An 18,729-nucleotide genomic window follows, 5' to 3' on the forward strand; every position below is an offset into this window, starting at 1 on the left:
TTTTTATAAATACTAATCAGTGAAACCATTGGTTAATTGAGTGAAACGCCGCCTACCGCATCAGAATACGACGATCCAGTCAGAAATGGCAGCGCATAATGTACTTCACAATGTGTAACTAAAACAACCCGCCATTTCTGATTGGATAAACCTTTTGAGATGCAGTTTGCGGCATTCAACTCTACTAAGTGAGCTCTTTCAAATGAGTTATCACTCGACCCATGCTTTAATTTAAGATTTCCATGTTTTCCTCTGTAGGCCGTCCCCCTATGGTTGGCATGTCATGGTAATAGCAAGTAAAAATAGTTTACATAGCCATATGACACTGTACAAATTTTATAGATGTTATCTGCAATGGTTTGTAAAATATTAAGCCATTCCCTCACTTTTCAAACACCTTGTATGTATGGTAATTTATTTATATGCGGATTTTCAAATAACGCTACAATGATTAATACTTGGGGTTTTATTCCATAAGGGTTTAAGAAATTACGCATTTTTATTAATTAGTTTTACAATGTTGGGTATTTATACAATCTCTCAAGTTTACACATTATTACATCTTAAAAACTTTCTACTGATATATATACACACACACACACACACACACACACACACACACACACACACACACACACACACACACACACACACACACATATATATATATATATATATATATATATATATATATATATATATATATTATATTACATCAATTAAGTTGTATAAATGGCAATAGCCGAATTTAATTTATCAATAAACATTGAATCACAAAAACTACTTTCTCCGCCATTTAAAAATGTATACTAGGATATTTATTTGATCCAATTAAAATTGCAAGTATTTTCAAATGATACTTGTTCGATTAAGTATCGAGAGATGCTAAACCTAAATCTGTTCTAAAGTAATATGAGTGCAATTCACATTGTATCCGATTTTGTACTTTAACTGATGTGATTTGTTAATTCAATAGTATTTTTATACAAAAACAGACTATATGTTACTAAGAAGAAAATATTTTTGGTTTGATAATGTTGTGCTGGTTTATAGAGTATTTTATAGCTTTATAATTATGAACCTGTTTTAGTACACAAAAAATCAATACTGTTTGATCTATATAAAGTTGCTATATACGAAAACGATATACGAGTATTTGCATTAGGAATATTATAACTCAGTGCGCTTTTATTTGCAATATTTTATCAATGAATTTGAAATATATGGCATTGGTTGACACAAAAGAATGTTTTGTAATCAAATGTTGAGATCGTATTTTAATATGAAAATAGTCTGAATAGTACGAATATAGACCAATACGGATATAGTCTAATAAGTAAATTATAAAGTAAAACTATTAAAAACTTTTGATCTGCTATTACTTTAATATATTATGACTACAATATGGCCGAAAGGTATGTTATATTAACATAGAATATAAAATAAATAGTCAGAAGTTTGTTAAGTTTGTACTGTATTAAAAAAGTTTGATTACCTTAATTCCTAAAATCTACATTCTCATGACTATCCTATTGTGGTTAGTACATCATTTTTATAGATCGATAACAAAGGGCTGTTACATATATTTTGTATACAACACACAGATTAAGATAATTTTGTTGTGTGCTACTGCTTTCCTATAATTTTAAAAAATATATATAGCTGTAATAAATTCAAAGTGTACGTAGAAATTAATGTATAATTAGAAACAAGGTTGTGGCAAATAAGAGTGGTTTCCAATGTTTTGTGCACGTCAATTATGTACAATTAAAATTAATCGAGTCTTTTTACTTTACATTGGCTGACTAACAACTTGTTCTTTTAGGGGGGCCTCTTGTCAAGATCCACGAGGAAAGATTTGGGCATTAATCTTGTCCCCTCGGAAGAGTTGGAAGCACTCTGAACCAGCCTCTCCAGTCAAAGCAGGCAGGGGGTGGTACGCTCTCATGTCTAGGCTAGCAAGAATATGACTCATCCTCCGGATTAGACTAGACAATTAAAACTAACTTTGTCTAACGGCCACTGGTCATGTGTCAGTAATTCTTTACGATGAGCAGACCTATTGTGACTTTTATTATTTAGTTTCATGACTAGTGTTTAGTGTTTTAAGCATGTTTTATGCATATACCACATGGATTTAAGTACGACATATATACTCTGATGTCTGAATTACGTGTGCCACAACCTTTATTTAATTTTGTGGCATTTAATTTTGTGTTAGTAGAAACAGTATGCACCTGAGGAATAGATCTGATTATAAATTCTAAACGTAGTATTACAAGTTCTGTACTACTGAACAATGGCAAATAACCGTAAAAATCCTGTATCCCTCAAAATCCTGTTATAGTATGAAATGTACACCAAACAAAACATTTTTCGTAAGTTTTGGAAATTATTTTACTTAAATTTCTTACATTCGTTTCAATTTAAAATTGAATAAATTCATATATATTTTTCAAATACACTGCTTCTCCAGTTGAAACGTAATGATATAACAAAACCATATATTGGTTTAAATGGGAGAATTTGCATTTGATTGCAAGGCATATACAATATTTCTATATAGTCAATCGCGTCTTACAAACAAGAGACTAGAGACTTTCAAAAAGTGTTAAAATAAAATTGAACAATCTTAAATAAAAATAATTTCAAAAACTGGGTGTGGTTTTCAGTTTTAAAACGATTTTAGAGGATAGGTATTTTTAATGTAAAAACTCATAAAAAAGGATCATTTTTTGGAATAAGGGGCTTCAAGAAGCCAATTAGTATGTATAAGTGTAAACTTTGATGCAGGCTGTAAAGTTGATTTTGTACTGCTTAGTTCAAGTTACATTATGATTTAGAAGGAGGTCTATTTCATTTCTGTCTGTCCGTCCTTTCGAACAGAACTAAACGAACTAAACTATAGTAACTGAGAGCAAGAAGCTTCATTTCTATAAGAAAAACGCAGAATTCACAACATGGGAATTAGCTTAGAAAATGTTTTTCCATTGGTCTTATGTGTACAGTAACTATGATGACAACTAGAAAATAACATAGTACATAAATTATCAATGAAACATGAGAGATTTTAATAAGTGATATATTAACGCATGTATCCTAATTATCCCAATACATCCAACATACTTTTATGATGATTTGAAATGTAAATCTGTATTACTTAAATACTTTTATGAAACCCAATTAAATGAAAAAAATGTCAATGTACCTTTAGGCAAGATATCACAAAATATTTTATCGATTGACAAGGAATTTGGATAAGCGTCGTTAAAGCTTACTTGGTAGGTGGACTCAGTTTCTCTTTTCTTTTCAAAAAGTTGCGTTTCGCGATGCATACAAAAATAACATGCAACAGGAAATTTAGTTTTAGAATAGATAATTTTATAATAAAGCTGAGTACAACCAGAAGAGATTTAAAATAATGTGAGATAATGACGAATGCAGATTATTAATGCGTTCAAAGCAAAATACAATAGAGTGTAAGTTCATTTTATAACCTTCAACACACTCTTCTGTTGTAGTAACGTCTATACTTCACCAGAACTATTATTATTTAAACACTGCTATGAAACATAAAAGTAATGGATTTTGCCTGAGCTTCATTGAAGCCTACCTAATAATAAGGCTCACAAACTTCTTTTTTCAGCCACTGGGATTAAAAAGGTTGTCTATTGTATACTTTTTGTCTGCCTGTCTGGCCGCACAACCCAAGCGAAATTACGTTGTGTCACGTACGTCTATTTTGCAACTTTAAGTAAATCAGGATAATTTCTAGGACAAAAATGAGATACATTGTTTTCCAATTTTTTTCCACTTCCATCTTATGCGCCTCATAATGTGTGGGAAATAACATGCCATAAACTTAAAACAAATCTTGTTCTTTATATAAAAGTTTGTATTCAGTTCTCATCAACTCACAAACAAATCTCTGACTGAAGGCTTTTTATTTGAATTCCAAGCAGAGTTGTTTGTCAAACAACACTCGAAAGTGACGAAGTTCGAAGATCAAAACAGGTTGAGCTTGACAGGTATTTACTCTCGGTCCTTGACAGTCAACCTTAAACGACGATTTACTTTTGAAAGTGTGATTTAACGTTGCTTAGGTTTTGGAAAGCCTATGGTAACACACTTTACCTTATTCCTGATCTGAATTTAATAAGACCATTCAGTTACTTTAAGCTTGAATATTTAATGCTTCATGTAAAAGTAATTAAAAACGTATACAAAGAAATATAAGAGTCAATACAGAGTAAAATTAGTTTTAATAGCTTTACGAAATATGATTTATAGTTTCAAAGATTCTCGTATAAAAACAACGTATTAAAAATTCTTTATCTAACGCTATCTTTAAACTAATTCAAATTTCTTGAAACGAGTGTTGTTCTGCAGCATAAGCCAATATTAATAATACAAGTTTATTGATTTATTTTCGTCATATATCTTAAAATAGACCAAATATAGTCTAAAAATATACAAATTAAAACTATATTGTAAATCTAAAATAAATAACATAAGAAAATGTTCTTGTTGGAAGAATTATAGATTTCACCTTTAGCTGTCATCTAAAACTAAATATAACCTCAAGTTCCATTATTAGTGCAATTTTAAATATTTTTATTATATGTATAACTGATGGAAAAATATCTATCAATTTTGGCATTTTAATATAATCGCACTTTCTTTCAAACATTTCGAAAGTTCATAATCTAGAAACACAGGACACAAGCTGTTATAAGTATATAAATTTATTAGTAAAACTATCGCCAACTTTGATTCAATTAATATAAAATTATGTTTGTAAAAATATTGACTTATGATCGACTAATTATATACTTCTTTAGATCTAACCAGCCGTCGTCTTGAATCCTTAGGAGAAATCGAAAAATAATTTATAATAAATGTGGCTTGAAATTGCTTTACTATTTTAATACATATTTAAATTTTTATTTATGTTATAAAATACTCGAAATCTTCGTCGCCCACGTTTTTTGGATCTCTTCAGATGATAATGACTCCAGATTCCTGGAGTAAAGTCTGTGACAGCGTCATATTCCAGGCTCTGTACTAAGAGGAAACTGAACATTCAAAAAAGAAACCAAACATGTCACAGTTGAGAGTTATCAGTTGTTTGCTGCTCCTGGCTTGTGAAAGCGTATATTTAAAGTGGTCGTCCTCACTTATTCGTTTACGGATTTCATTGAAATAAGTATCGTTGTAATTACTATACAAATTTTAAAATACTTGTTAACTTGTAAAATGTTTTAACCTATATAAAACAGCTGATGCGTATGAAAAATGTATTTTGCTCCAGGCTTATGCAAACGTAACTTTAAAGTGGTCTTGTCTGCTTATGCACTGACGGATTTTGTTAAAATAAGTACCGTTTGAATTTTAATTAAATTTTTTTTAATGGTCGGTGTCCATTAAATCTTTTATAACCATACTGGTGTTTTTGTTATTTGACTTTAATTTTTTTTAAAGACGGCATTTTGTTATTCTTACAAAACCCCTGTTCTGTTCCTAATTCATTGTTTAAAACTAATTCAAATATATTAAAGAGCTGGAACTGTCCAAAACTTGAAATAAAGAGAGCTTGTGTTGGCTAAAAGATAAAGCAGCGCCGAGGGAGCAAAAGAAACTTATTATCTAAATTACAGAGCAGTTTCCTTGTCATCTTGCGCGTAAATTGTAACAGTAGAGGTACTGAAATCGCATAGCTACATCAGACTGACCTATATTTCCCAACAATGAGCAAATATCTTTGTGTTAGATATTCGCACGATCAACTAGGATTTTCTTAACAATTCATTACGATATTATATTTAAAATATATATTGTTGAATGGTTACTCTGAAATGAAAACTCATAAGCCTACTATTTTCAAGTTGTTTTAGATGTACCTGCAAATTATACTTGAGAATAAACTAATACATGAATATGTACAAAGTGTTAGAGATTGAATCGTATTACATTTAATCGATATCTTAAAATAAATAACGTAGGAGTTTTTAAAGCAGTTTGGAACATAGTTAGTTATCAAAGGCTTCGATAGATGACAAAGATCAAAGATAAAGAACTTGTTAACTTCCCATTGCAGCTCTTGTCATTTGACATTAAACCAACAAACATCTCTGACTTTAGTAATAATTTTGAATGCTAGAAGGCACGAAATGAAATATTTCCATGATTTTTTTAACTTAAACTTTCTGTTTAGAGAGTTGAATTGGCATGGAGAGGTAAATAATTCAATGTTTATACATTACGAAATAAACAACCTTGCTAGCTTAGTTGATTACGTGCCAGCTACACAGTGTACTCAATACTGTAATAAACGATACAGTCATTAAAACTAAACGATTTTGTTCTAAAACTTCCCTGTACACAACCTTATTTGTTTCAGCCGTAGCGTTTCAGAGTGACTAGACTCTCACGTAAGCTTACTCGATAACAGGCTCCTACAGCTGGCCGTAAATCCAGACTCAAAGCAATGTTTAAAGATTTCCTTTAAGCTTTATTTACCGTCCTATAAAAACAGAGTAGGACTGGTATCTGCAGTATTTTCAATTGAACCAGATAATCTGAAGTGGTCGTGTCTGCTAGTGCACTGACGGATTTTTTTAAATTGTACACTATAATTTTACAGTATAAAATTTCACCTGTTACACATCCGTGAATAATGTAGCCTCTATGGTATTTCAGTGAAAAATAATAAATTACAGTCCAGTGCCATTGCATGGTTTAGGTGGGATGAGAAACTGCAGCATCATTATTATGGTTTTGGCTTTCAATCACAGATTGTGAGGCTTCTTAGCGAGTTGAGATACTGCAGAAACAACGTAATAGTAAATATCTCAAATCTTATAAAATAATTTCTTAGCATAAAATTCTTCTGACTCTTATATAGAGTATACCTAGTATTCATTAACCAGAGACCCAAATAATTACCTTATATCATTAAAATATAATCGATTATGTAGTTTTTACGTAACTGGGTTACACTCACAAGAACACACCGACAGCAACGATTAGATTTCTATATAATATTATATTTCTGCTAAGTATAAATTTATTTATTCTTTCGTTTTCTCGTTACCATCATTGTTACCATAAGACCAATCTAAAAGTGTTCGCTGACGCTCAGCAAAATCTCTGGAGTGATATACATTACCATTGAACTTGGTTTTGCTAGTATAGAAATGCAAAACTTCTTGCAAACAATAGGTTTGTTTGTTCCACAGATATTTTGAACCCATGTAGCGTACTAAATCCTAATGCTTAGTCATCTTTATAGAATTAGGATTACAAATAGCATTTTTGTAATTACAAATAGATTGAAAATAGTTAAAAAGATAAAACTATACATAATTGTTCATATTCTAAAGAAGCATACTGTTAATCTATGTATTACATTTTCAATGTAATGTAAAATATTATACAAAACGAGCTCTAGTTGGTTTGTGTCAAACAATACATTTAAAGTTTCATACGCAGAGAAATATTTTAACGCAAACATGACAACTACAGCAGTATGGTCACAACCCACATGGCGTAAATAACATATCAAGTGAGCACTGTATAGTCCACCACTGGTTATTGTCTATGTTTTCTCGTTACACAGTGGATAAACCTTTCATACATAAACAACAAAATGCTTATTTGTCTTTTTTAATATATTTTATAAGAAAGTTTTAAAATGTACAAAAAATAGTTATAAAGATTGGAATGAATTATATTAAATCATTCCACAATGAAGTGGCTAACGTGTACTTCAAGTCTTATATTACTGTAGCGTTACCAGATATTTATGAACCATGCAGGCGTATTTGGGCAACAAAGGTGAATTAGTGATTGTCGTCTATTGATCACCGACTCTTTTTGGGACTCGCGCGAGCTATAATTAAAAGGGCACAATTCACAGTTTTACCTCATAAGTAACTATAGAATTTTTCAATTTCAAATTCTTCTAATATTTAGGGAGAAATAACTATTTATGCCTTCTAACGTATCCCTGATATGTTATGAAACTGTAAGAAGACCCTCGCTTATGTGATCTAAAACAATAATATATCTTTCTCCAATCGGCACATAGAAGTTTAAAATACACATCATTTTGCTGAAAACAAATTTATAAACTTATTGAATAGTTATTAAAACTCTTTTTTGGTTTGTTTATACGGATGTGAGATCCAGATTCCAGGAGTAAAGTATGTGACAATGTGAAGGTGAAATGTTGATAAACTCAACATTCGAATTGAATCAACCTTTGCAAAAACAACTTCGTAATCGCATATCTCTCAAAGTATCAATCAAACGGTCTTTATAAATAAGTTAACTTAGTCATCCCAATTCAGTTAGTTGCTAAAAGGAACATATAACAACAGGATTGGTGCACATCCGACATGAAAAAATCACGTGATAATTGAAATACCTTATTAAACTTGAGACATTACTTCTTTTAAAATACTTTTATATCTTATTAAAAGAGTATTTAATGAACAAGTAAGTATATCCACGTATCATATTCATGAACAAATAAATATCACCCTTTTAAGCAAAGAGCAAAGGAAATTTCATCCAGACAATGACAAAAAATATTACAGCGGCTATTGGTCAAAGTCTCTGACAACAGCAGCTGAGAATCAAGAACACCCGCAATATCCGGACGTTTACCTACAACACCGAGGTAACATATACCTTTTATATTTGAGAGTAAAGATCCTCAAGCACACTACTTATTGATTTAATATTATTAATTATTGAAAATTTCAGACGTAGAGTTGTGATAAAACACTCTTAATACATATTAAGATACGATAAACACTGTTATACTGTCAAATGAGCTGTGCTTTATGCAAGTGCTGGATTGTGTAATTTGCTGAGTGAGGTTAGCGAAGTCAATTATTATTCTAGGAGCTGGAAAATTTCATTTCTGTCTCTATGTCTGTCTGTCTGTTTATCTGTCTCTCTGTCCAGTCGATATCTCGAAAACAAACTGACCTATAGACTTACAGATTATCACGAACCTTCAATGTATATGAAGAGCATTAAGTTCGATTATAGTGTATATAACTCCATGGCATTGGGCTGAGAGTTACAGAATATTTGTATATGAGTCTTCTGGGTACCCATGATGATAACGAGAAAACAGGAGAATTAATACGATTGTAAACAAAGTCTGTCATTACATTCATAACAAATTTTTACATGTGGCAGATATTTAAAATTCCCCAATAAATCCAGCATCATTTTATGGTGATTTAAATTTCGGTAACACGATTTGATATCAGTGTGTTTAGTACCATCCGTTTTTATGGTTAGGGACCTGCACGTCCGGGAAATGCATTACTTCGTCCAGATGTATGTGACACTTTGAGTTTTACCATACACAGTAAACGTCCTCCTGACGGGTATAAAACCCGCCGGACAATAAATCTTCTGAGAATACCTAATGATTTTATAAGTATCTCTTTAAAATCTTGTGTAGACATTTTGTTTATTAAAGTAAAATTACACGATAAATATATGTAGTACATTAACATTTAGAGGCTACGAGCAATGTTCAAAACGTTCATATTATGTTGATTTTGAAAACTAAAATCATTAATTTAAGAAAATATAGTTTTATTTCAAACAATTCAACTTTAAATCGCAAAGAAGACGAAGTATTCTCTGTGCTTGTGTCTTTTAATATAGGGAGAGTGCTGTAAACATTGTAGGTAAGTTTTGACTTCTAAACTCATTACATTATAATATAGTGGCGTAAAAAGCGCTGTCACTTGGGATTATAATATCTTAGAGAGTTCTTCACAGAAGACTACCAGTATACAAGCAAGTATTTTCCGTAAGTAAGAAAATAATTAACTAATTAGGTTTACAGCAAATTATGCTAAATATATTTTAGCAAGAAACACATTTTAGTTGATGTAATAGCTCTGATTGACTAGACTCATATATATATTTCGGTACTGGAATTGGACACAAGGGTTGCATTAGTAACAACAATCAATAACTGGGCAATTTATGGCTTCTAATTGCGATCCTGATTGTTTAATTGTGTTATGTTTAAGTGGTATTTGTATTAGAAAACAAATTAATAATACGAGCCGTTTTAGACACATTAAATGTTTTAGGAGAAATTTTCTGTATTTTTACATTTGAAACATTTAGTTCCTAGTTATAAGTTAATGAAATTTTCGTCACTATGTTAAGTCTGTTTTAATATGTAACCCCAAATTAAATCCTGGTAAATTTAGTTTTATTCATATTTTAGTGCCTGTTATCTGGTAAAAGAATTATGTAAATATATCATACCTAGTTGGTTGATGACAGGGCTACCAAAATATTTTTTCCGTAATTTAGCAAATTCACATGATGTCGCCTAACAGCCACGAATATTATTGGTTTTGAGGATAACCCACGGACTTTGGACATAACGTTGATGTAGGAGTTAACACTATTGTGTAGAAACTTTCTGTTGATTATAGTTCAACTACTATCTAATAAATAAATAAAACTATTTTGTAATTCCATATAACTGTTGTGATTAATTTTGTTCAACTACGATAGCATTTAAATATTAAAATTTAAAATTTCATTACATACAATGAGTGATTATCTTAGGCGTTATATTTTAAACCATGATAAATAGTCTAATATTGTAAAGATGTCCTCTTATTTAGACAGATTTTTGAATTCAACACGAATCTAATAGTTAACCTGTAATAGTACTTTGCAATTTAATGAGTAGAGCTTTTTCTGATATTCCACATTCATATAGATTTAAAACTTCCAAATTATCTACAAAGTTTCATTTTTCACAATGTTCTATTCTTAAAACTTCAGTAGCAAGTTAAAAAAGGGAAATCTTTAGGTGTAGACGTATAACTTGAAATCTTGGTTGGTCATACTAAAGAAGAGAAAATGTATAGGATTTTGCATGCTCATTAGAAAAGGCCTTGGACATGGTTCATACCTGTATATTCTTGCTGCTTGAATTTTAATCACTAAATGAAGGACATTTTTTACTTATACGATATTTAGGGCAAAAACTTTGATTATTAATGTAAATGTGCCATGTAAACGTGTCAGATAATAAATGTTTAAAAAAAGGTTGGCTGATGAAAAATACCTGCTAGTGAGGACCTACCAGGCCACTTTTAGTCATTTTACTATACTAACTCAACTCAGAAAATACGTATTTTAAACTTAGTTAACTAATTTATAGTGCACATTCTAAAATCACTATACATCAATTTAAATCCAACCAAAATTTGATTTGCAAGACACCTTTTTATGCCATATAAATATCACTATTTCAAACTGAGAGAAAAAGGAAAACTCCTTGTCTCTCTTTAAGAAGCTATAAGGATTTTGAACATTTGGAAAATTTTTGAATTAGTCCGAACATGAATAACCTCTGGATTAATATGTGAAATTTGTTCAGCAGATACATGGGATAATCAGTAGCTTCATAAAGAGACGCGTTTGATATTAATTTCTTGCTTATCCAAATTATTTATATATTTTAATTCAAATACAATAAAAAATTTAATTTTCCTAAATCATGTTTTAAAACAAAACTAAATTTGTTATAAATAAAAATATCACAATCCCCGAAGCTGTACCTATATATTCTCATAGATTTAAATGACTAAGATTACCTCTCATCTAAAACTATCTTAAGTACTCAAAGTTACTTTACATGTTAGGTTTAGTTTCAGTTTGATTCAGTAGGAATTTCTTTGACTTTTTATGTTTGTTTCTAACAAAACAACTTATATATAGAAGGTTAAGCTTTTTAAAATGGAAAACAAACATATCCACATATACATATCCGTGTAACTCTAATAGAACAAACTTTACTTTTTTCAATTAAAGGAGAACTTTAATTTTCTTTTTATAGAATACAGAGCCTGTAGCGGTCAGTGGTCACAGTCTCAGACAACAGCGACTGAGAACAAAGAACGCCCGCAATATCCGGACTTTTAACACACAACACTGAGCTAACAGCTTCCAGTCGGATATAAGAGAGGAATTCCTTTTCTATTATACTTAATTAACGAAAACTTTGTTTTGAGTTATGACAAAATACACTCAACTTTTGTAAAGATATTGTCATACTAGAAAGTAAATTGCGCATGTTTTAATTAATACTATACATTACTAAAATTAACAGTTGATTTAGCACTATGTCACATATGTATGTCTTCTAATATTTCAATTTAATAGATGCGAAAAAGCTTCTTAGATTTTATAAAAAAATTAACCAAGCCATGATACTACTTATTTTACTTATGCATTGCAATTTATCTATTCATTCATAGTTATATCAAATTTCAACATAGTATGTAATTGTTAAAAGATACAGTCTATTTCAGAATATCTCGGTGAAAGTTTTTTATTGAGATATAATATGTTTTACATGGAAGTACTGCTTCTAAAAGCCCAAATTATGAAGTGCTCAGCTATCACTTGGCAGCAAGATAAGGGACTTTATCGTTTGGCTAATTCAAGTCTAATTTGCGTATTTTATGACGTTTTGAATAGGTCTCACAGTTGGTTAATAGTTTTTACACGAAATTTTTTTAACTCTTATTAAGTTTGTATTAAATATTAAAACAACATATTTAATTTATATAATTTTACACTTCATTGCAATATTTATATCGTATTTTAATTCATCTATGCTTGTGACTAATATAAGCTTGTTTAATTGTATATTGAGTATATAAAAATATAAATATAGACTAATAAATATAATTAAATATAAAATATACGGTCAATGAATGACGTCACTCATTACACAAAATTATTCATCACTTTTTTATTTTAATACACAATATTTACTTTGCATTCCCACGTGGATTTCTGAGTTCCTTTATATAACATACTTAGTAACTAAGCTTTGAGTGTTTTTCCCTTGTTTGTGTATGAATTAATAAACGATTGCTTCAAAGGGTGTAAATTAAATATGACACCGGATTTTCTCACAAAATACTATAGAAAAGAATAAATACCCCTTTGGTTCATTAATAATAAACACATAAGCATATCACATTGGATAACATATTTTTTCGTTATGGCAGTAAGAATTCAATACAGATACGAGTGATTGAGGTAGAACACTAGCGCTTGCAGATAACCACGGGACTTCCTGCGACCGCAATATACTCTTTTGTCTGTGTTTGGTTGCACGTGTGTTAGTTACACGTTTGGCTTCAGTTTGTTTACTCTCTTTTTTCAGTTGAACTCAATAGAGTATAATACCTTTAGTTTGACTGCACTAATTTCACCGATAGTAACGGCCTTTGACATTCCTCATAGATAGTAACAGACGATAACTTTGGAAAACGAAATATGTTTTATATATCAGATGTTTATCATTTCCTACTTTGAATGCATATGACTTTGAATATACCAATAAAATAAATAAAGATTCTAAAAAATTATTCCTACTCCTTCGATTAAAATTAAACTTTAATAGTTTTACATTACAATTTAACTATGGGAACAAAGGGAAACATTTATTTCAAATCACATTTTGACGATGGATATTTGTAAAATATTACGTAATGCTAAATTTAAAACATAAGTGAGATGACATTTTTACAACCCTTCAGGAGCCTGCTGTTTTTTTTATTCCTATTTATTTGTAACGTATATGAGGCATATGTTTGCAGAGATTCAGAATAATGCTACAGAATCCGCTAGTGTGTTACTGTGGTTAAACATGCAAAGGCGTGTTGTAAGCTTTCGAACATTCTACGTTTAAGTATACAAATGAGGGTATTTCGACACGTTATCAGATCGATGAAGAGAGTTGACCTAGAGGACTGATCAACCCATATAGTCTTTGCCTATGTATTAACCTAGGATTGTTACTGAGTACGGTTTAATCCGTTTGATTGTTTTTATTTCGTATCCATTCCAAGAGCAAGTCATTATTACAATATGATTACTCATTTGGTGTACTACTCTATTAACTGTACACATACCGAATTGAGCTATTATATATTTGGGTATTATATAATGTGTGCCATGTGTTTTAAAAGATTTTATATCAATTACTTGCTAAAATAAAAACGTGCTTTTTGCTAAATGTTATATAACTAAAAAATTTTTTACTTAAAAACATCAATTTCAATGAACATTACTGCCTTAACTATATGGACTTCTTTCGAAGATACTTCAGAGACATCACGCTTCACTTAATATTAATATATACCCTGAAGACTACAGTGTATGTGAAGTATGTTTTACATGCAAATTCGCTTGTATTACCTATCCTTATGTTGTTTTAGCACTAATATATTTAAATCAATGCCCTGTTGCAAGTTAATCGCTGTTCACATTGAAATTTAACAAAATGTTTAATCGAATCTAAACTCATCATTTTCTCTATTTACGTATAATTTATTTAGAGTTGACTTAACGTGTAGATAAAACTTGAATTTTAAAAGTAAAATAAAATTAGTTGTTACCCGCGACTTCACAAGCAATTTTAGGAATCTAATTCCTTATAATACTTAGTGAAATCACTTACGATATAATATGATGGGGTACGATTACATTTTTCTAATGTATGTAGGCTTAAATCAGGTACATATTATATCTATGTTCATGTTAAGAGTGTCAGAGTTTTATTGGACATGTATTGCACATTTAGAAATATTCTGGTTCGAACTAATTATATTTCAAATACCACAACTGTTTCCCTTGTTACCGCGATGATAAAATACAAATACATCGGTCTCGAATACCTAATTCGACAAAAAAGTGTTTGCTTATATCCATTTTCATTTAATTCCGGTCAAATATGTTTCCAGAGCCATAGTAGAGCCTATCTTGTCCCGATGAAGAAACAATATGTGCATATGTAGACATGAGAAGCCTCTTTCTGTTAAAAAGTGCTTACTTATACCTCCGAATGTATAGGACCACTTATAGCGCCAGAGTTTAATTTGACTTCTTACATACGTAGAAGTGTTTGCCTTAAAAAACTATATACGTATGTAGCTTACGAAAATCTACTTGAGTCAAAAAATGATTACTTTCAGCTCTCGAAATCTACTTTCGTTCTAAAGTATTTCTAGTCCAATAGTTGAGTTTGCCTTGTTTCTTGATAATTAAAATAAACATACATCCATAGGTATTAAACAGGGAATCACAGTCTGGAGGGGAAATCCTAAGTACTTCCTATATACTTCTAGTATAAAGGAGGAATCTTTATTGAGTAATTACAAATAATTTTAAATGAGGTAAATGTATTTTATTCATGTTCAGCAAAGTACGTTTAGCAAATATTTTAAGTGCGAAGAGCAGTACTGTAATTCAGATGTGAAAAGCATAGTAACTACCTGAAATTTACAATAAATTTCAAGATTGTTGTAAAACCCATCTTAGATCTTTTGACAGAATTACACTTCTCAGACATGTGTATGTCTATTTATCTTTTGATCAGGCAACTAACAAAACTCAATTGTGGCCTTATAAATATTTTGGATTGTAAGTAAACTACCGTGGGTGAAAGTAGGCGCTTTATGGCTGAATTAGGCTCTGAGACCTATATATTTATATTTAAATATTTAATGAAATACTGAGTTTAAATTTGTTTATCTGCAAATCACAGAAGAAATTGAACCTCATAGAGCGAAGAAATTTTTAATATCTTCAAACATAAATATGGTGAAGAATTTGAGTCCTTGTTTTTATGAAGTTTTCATAAGTGGAATTCCAACATGATATTTATTTTTTAAATATCCGTAAAAAACCACAATTAATTTAAACGTAACGGTAACAAATAAGTAATCTTAGTTTTTTCTTTCGGTTTCTAAAGGATAATTTTTTCCTATTCCACACATTTACCAATAATGCTTTACATAATTGACAATTTAATGAGACTAATAATATAACAAATTATCTATGTTTTTTATTGTCATAAGTACAAGTTATCAATAGGAAAATGAGTAATCATTATGATCATACTCAATGGAATGTTTTAAATTGCATTTTTTACTTAGCCTATGTCTTATTTTTTTAAATTATTATTCACGGGAATTTTTATTGGCATTTTATTTTCTTTGCGTATTATTTTAATCAACGCATTGAATCTTCTTGCAGTATGTTTAGATATGCCTAACTATGTCTTAAGCATATCATGTTTCTGAAGTTTGTTCCTTTCTCCAATTAGACAACTAACTAACAATAGCCATTAAAACTATTAGACTTCTGTAGCCATTCGGATTGGATATAGATTCTCCGAGTCGATGTAGAACCAACCGCGTACTGTTTCCACTAACTGCACTAACAAGTCCATCAATTAGTGAGTAAGTTTGCTCTGCCAAACGGTTCTGTAAAATTAAGGGCATTAAACGTATCAATTTATTCATGTCATTGGACCTAGGCATGCCTTTGAGTATTTAATTTAACATTGAACTATATTAAAAGTGTAAAAGTAGTGATTAACTTCTCCAAAACACTTTTAAGTTTATTGCAGACGTGTTAAAATTTAATTAGTACCTGATAATAAGTTACCATTAAATACACAACAATGCAATATGCATACGATACAAAAAACGTTTCTGTATTTCTTTAAACAGGGATTGGAAATATGTATGGAAAATAAATAATTACACTGTAAACGTTCCTTTTGAATATTTAGGTAGCTTGAATGCACTTTTGTCCTTGTAGTTTCGTAGTACTGTGTTTACATAAATCTTGTAAACGTGTTAATAATATTCGGATAAACTTTTCAACAGTTATGGCCCGCTAGGCAAATTATTTTGTAGTAAAAAATATTCTACTATAACAAAATTTACTAGATCAGAAAAATTTCTGAATTATATTGTTGTCTGTAATTTATGTTTTATTTTATTTGGACGCAGATTGAATTTATTCTTGATTGCTGAGTATTGGTAGATCGACACCCACTATATACTTATTCTTCTTACAACTCTTACAGCATGTTATTCCTGAAAGCATAATATTTGTATAATGCACAAACAAAATGAGACGATAGTCATGCTCCCACCCAACCACTACCGTTCACTTCTGGCTGGTTTATACCTTTCAGTTGAACAAACCTACACTGGGTAGACTAAAAATCAATGTGTAACATATTTGTAAAACTCTATGGATGTCTGTAAATGGTACTTCACTAATTGCAAATATCGAGTTATTTGGATAAAATCATTGATTATTAGCCAATTAACTACGGACTATGACTGTTGTTGGTGGAGTTCACTTAGTCTTAAATGTTACTCGTATAAGTATGAACATGTACTGTCACCTACCTACTTTTTTCATGATAACATGACTGAGATATATTATGCGATATCGCTCCTTGGAATCTCGACAGAATGTAGTCCCCACCTTACTCCTACCGAATATTCTGTCACTCCTGAAAAAAGCACAAAGTCCCTGTTAGCATTACGTACAAAATCAGTATTTCTCAGCTTCTTCGCCTAAGTGAACCAAGTCATGGAAAAGAAATCTTTTTTAACGTCAGCAGTAATTAGCTGAAGGTCGATTTTCAGTAATTTACTTCTATAACAACAATAGCCGTTCTAATTTTCATTTACCGAACACCTGTGGTAAATGAAATTGTCTGTTCCTGTGGTTTATCTTCAGTCCCCTGATTAATAAACAGATTTTACTTCGATGCGTAATTCAGCATTGTTAATATAAATTAAAGGTTTCAAATCTGAATAACAAGTTTCCTAGTTTATTAAATATTAATCACTATTTTGTTTTGTTCTACTATAACAATCTGTAAGCTAACAGATCATACTGGCCTTAATCATAGCAGTCTGTACTATTTCGGTAGTACTTAATATCTCTCTCATGAAGATATATGTTCAACAAATTTAAAATTGGTTTCAGTATAATAAAAACATAAAAGGTTGCTGAAAAATATATGTCTATGTACAGAAATATTTTGCTATATCAATCAATAAGACTATTATTATTAGCTCCTCAGCAGAGTAGCTGTTAAACATAAATTGCAAAGTGTTATAATGTTATAAATATTAAATCTATTAATAGTTTATTAAATTTCAATTACTATTCAATTTAACTTGTAGACAAATTAACTGATTAACGAAACAAAATATAAATTTTGAAGTAGAAATTTCTTGAGATAAAATAGCGAGTACAACATTATTATTAATTCTTTACATGTCAACATTTTGAAATTCTAAACAAGTAACTTATACATTTTATAGCATATTATGTAAACTTTTTCTAAAATAGGGGTTTTTGTAAATGCAGTAATATTTAATATTTGAGAAAAGAGACTAGAGAAACTCTTCTACAATGTCCTCTCGGAAGTTGTTGGCCCAATGCTCTCTGTAAGAGACCGGATATTGTGCGGACATTCTTTGTTCACTACTTTCCTTGTGTCAAACCTTAACCACAATTACTTATTTTTCTAGGTTCGTGGAATTGCACTTGTTAAAGTAATTGAATTTTTGTTGGTAATTTATAAATATTGTTTCTATTGTATACGCTCGATTATACACATCTATTCCACGTAAAAACAAAACCTGCCCAATAGTTAAGTATCGTTAAGTAATTAATAATAACCATAATATTTTCTAGTTCTTTTATCAAAAATATTTTTTATGAATTGAGTTTAAATTGTTTTTTTTTTTCCACTAATTGACTGATAAAATATTAATTGAATTTCCTTTCTAACTTGTAGATTAGGTTATAAGAAGTTTAATAATTATT

At 30.2% G+C, this 18,729-nt stretch overlaps 1 long non-coding RNA gene across 1 annotated transcript in view; it reads right to left on the minus strand.

The window, feature by feature from the left end:
- LOC124356342 overlaps nucleotides 1–17,389 on the minus strand; it is a 65,228-nt gene extending 47,839 nt beyond the window's left edge. The window contains exon 1 of the long non-coding RNA XR_006921853.1: nucleotides 17,292–17,389. This is a non-coding gene — a long non-coding RNA (uncharacterized LOC124356342). The remainder of the gene's footprint in view (nucleotides 1–17,291) is intronic.
- Nucleotides 17,390–18,729: the final 1,340 nt, after the last annotated feature.

The sequence above is a fragment of the Homalodisca vitripennis genome, chromosome 2 (genome assembly GCF_021130785.1).
Source record: "Homalodisca vitripennis isolate AUS2020 chromosome 2, UT_GWSS_2.1, whole genome shotgun sequence".
Taxonomy (NCBI): Eukaryota; Metazoa; Arthropoda; class Insecta; order Hemiptera; family Cicadellidae; genus Homalodisca; species Homalodisca vitripennis.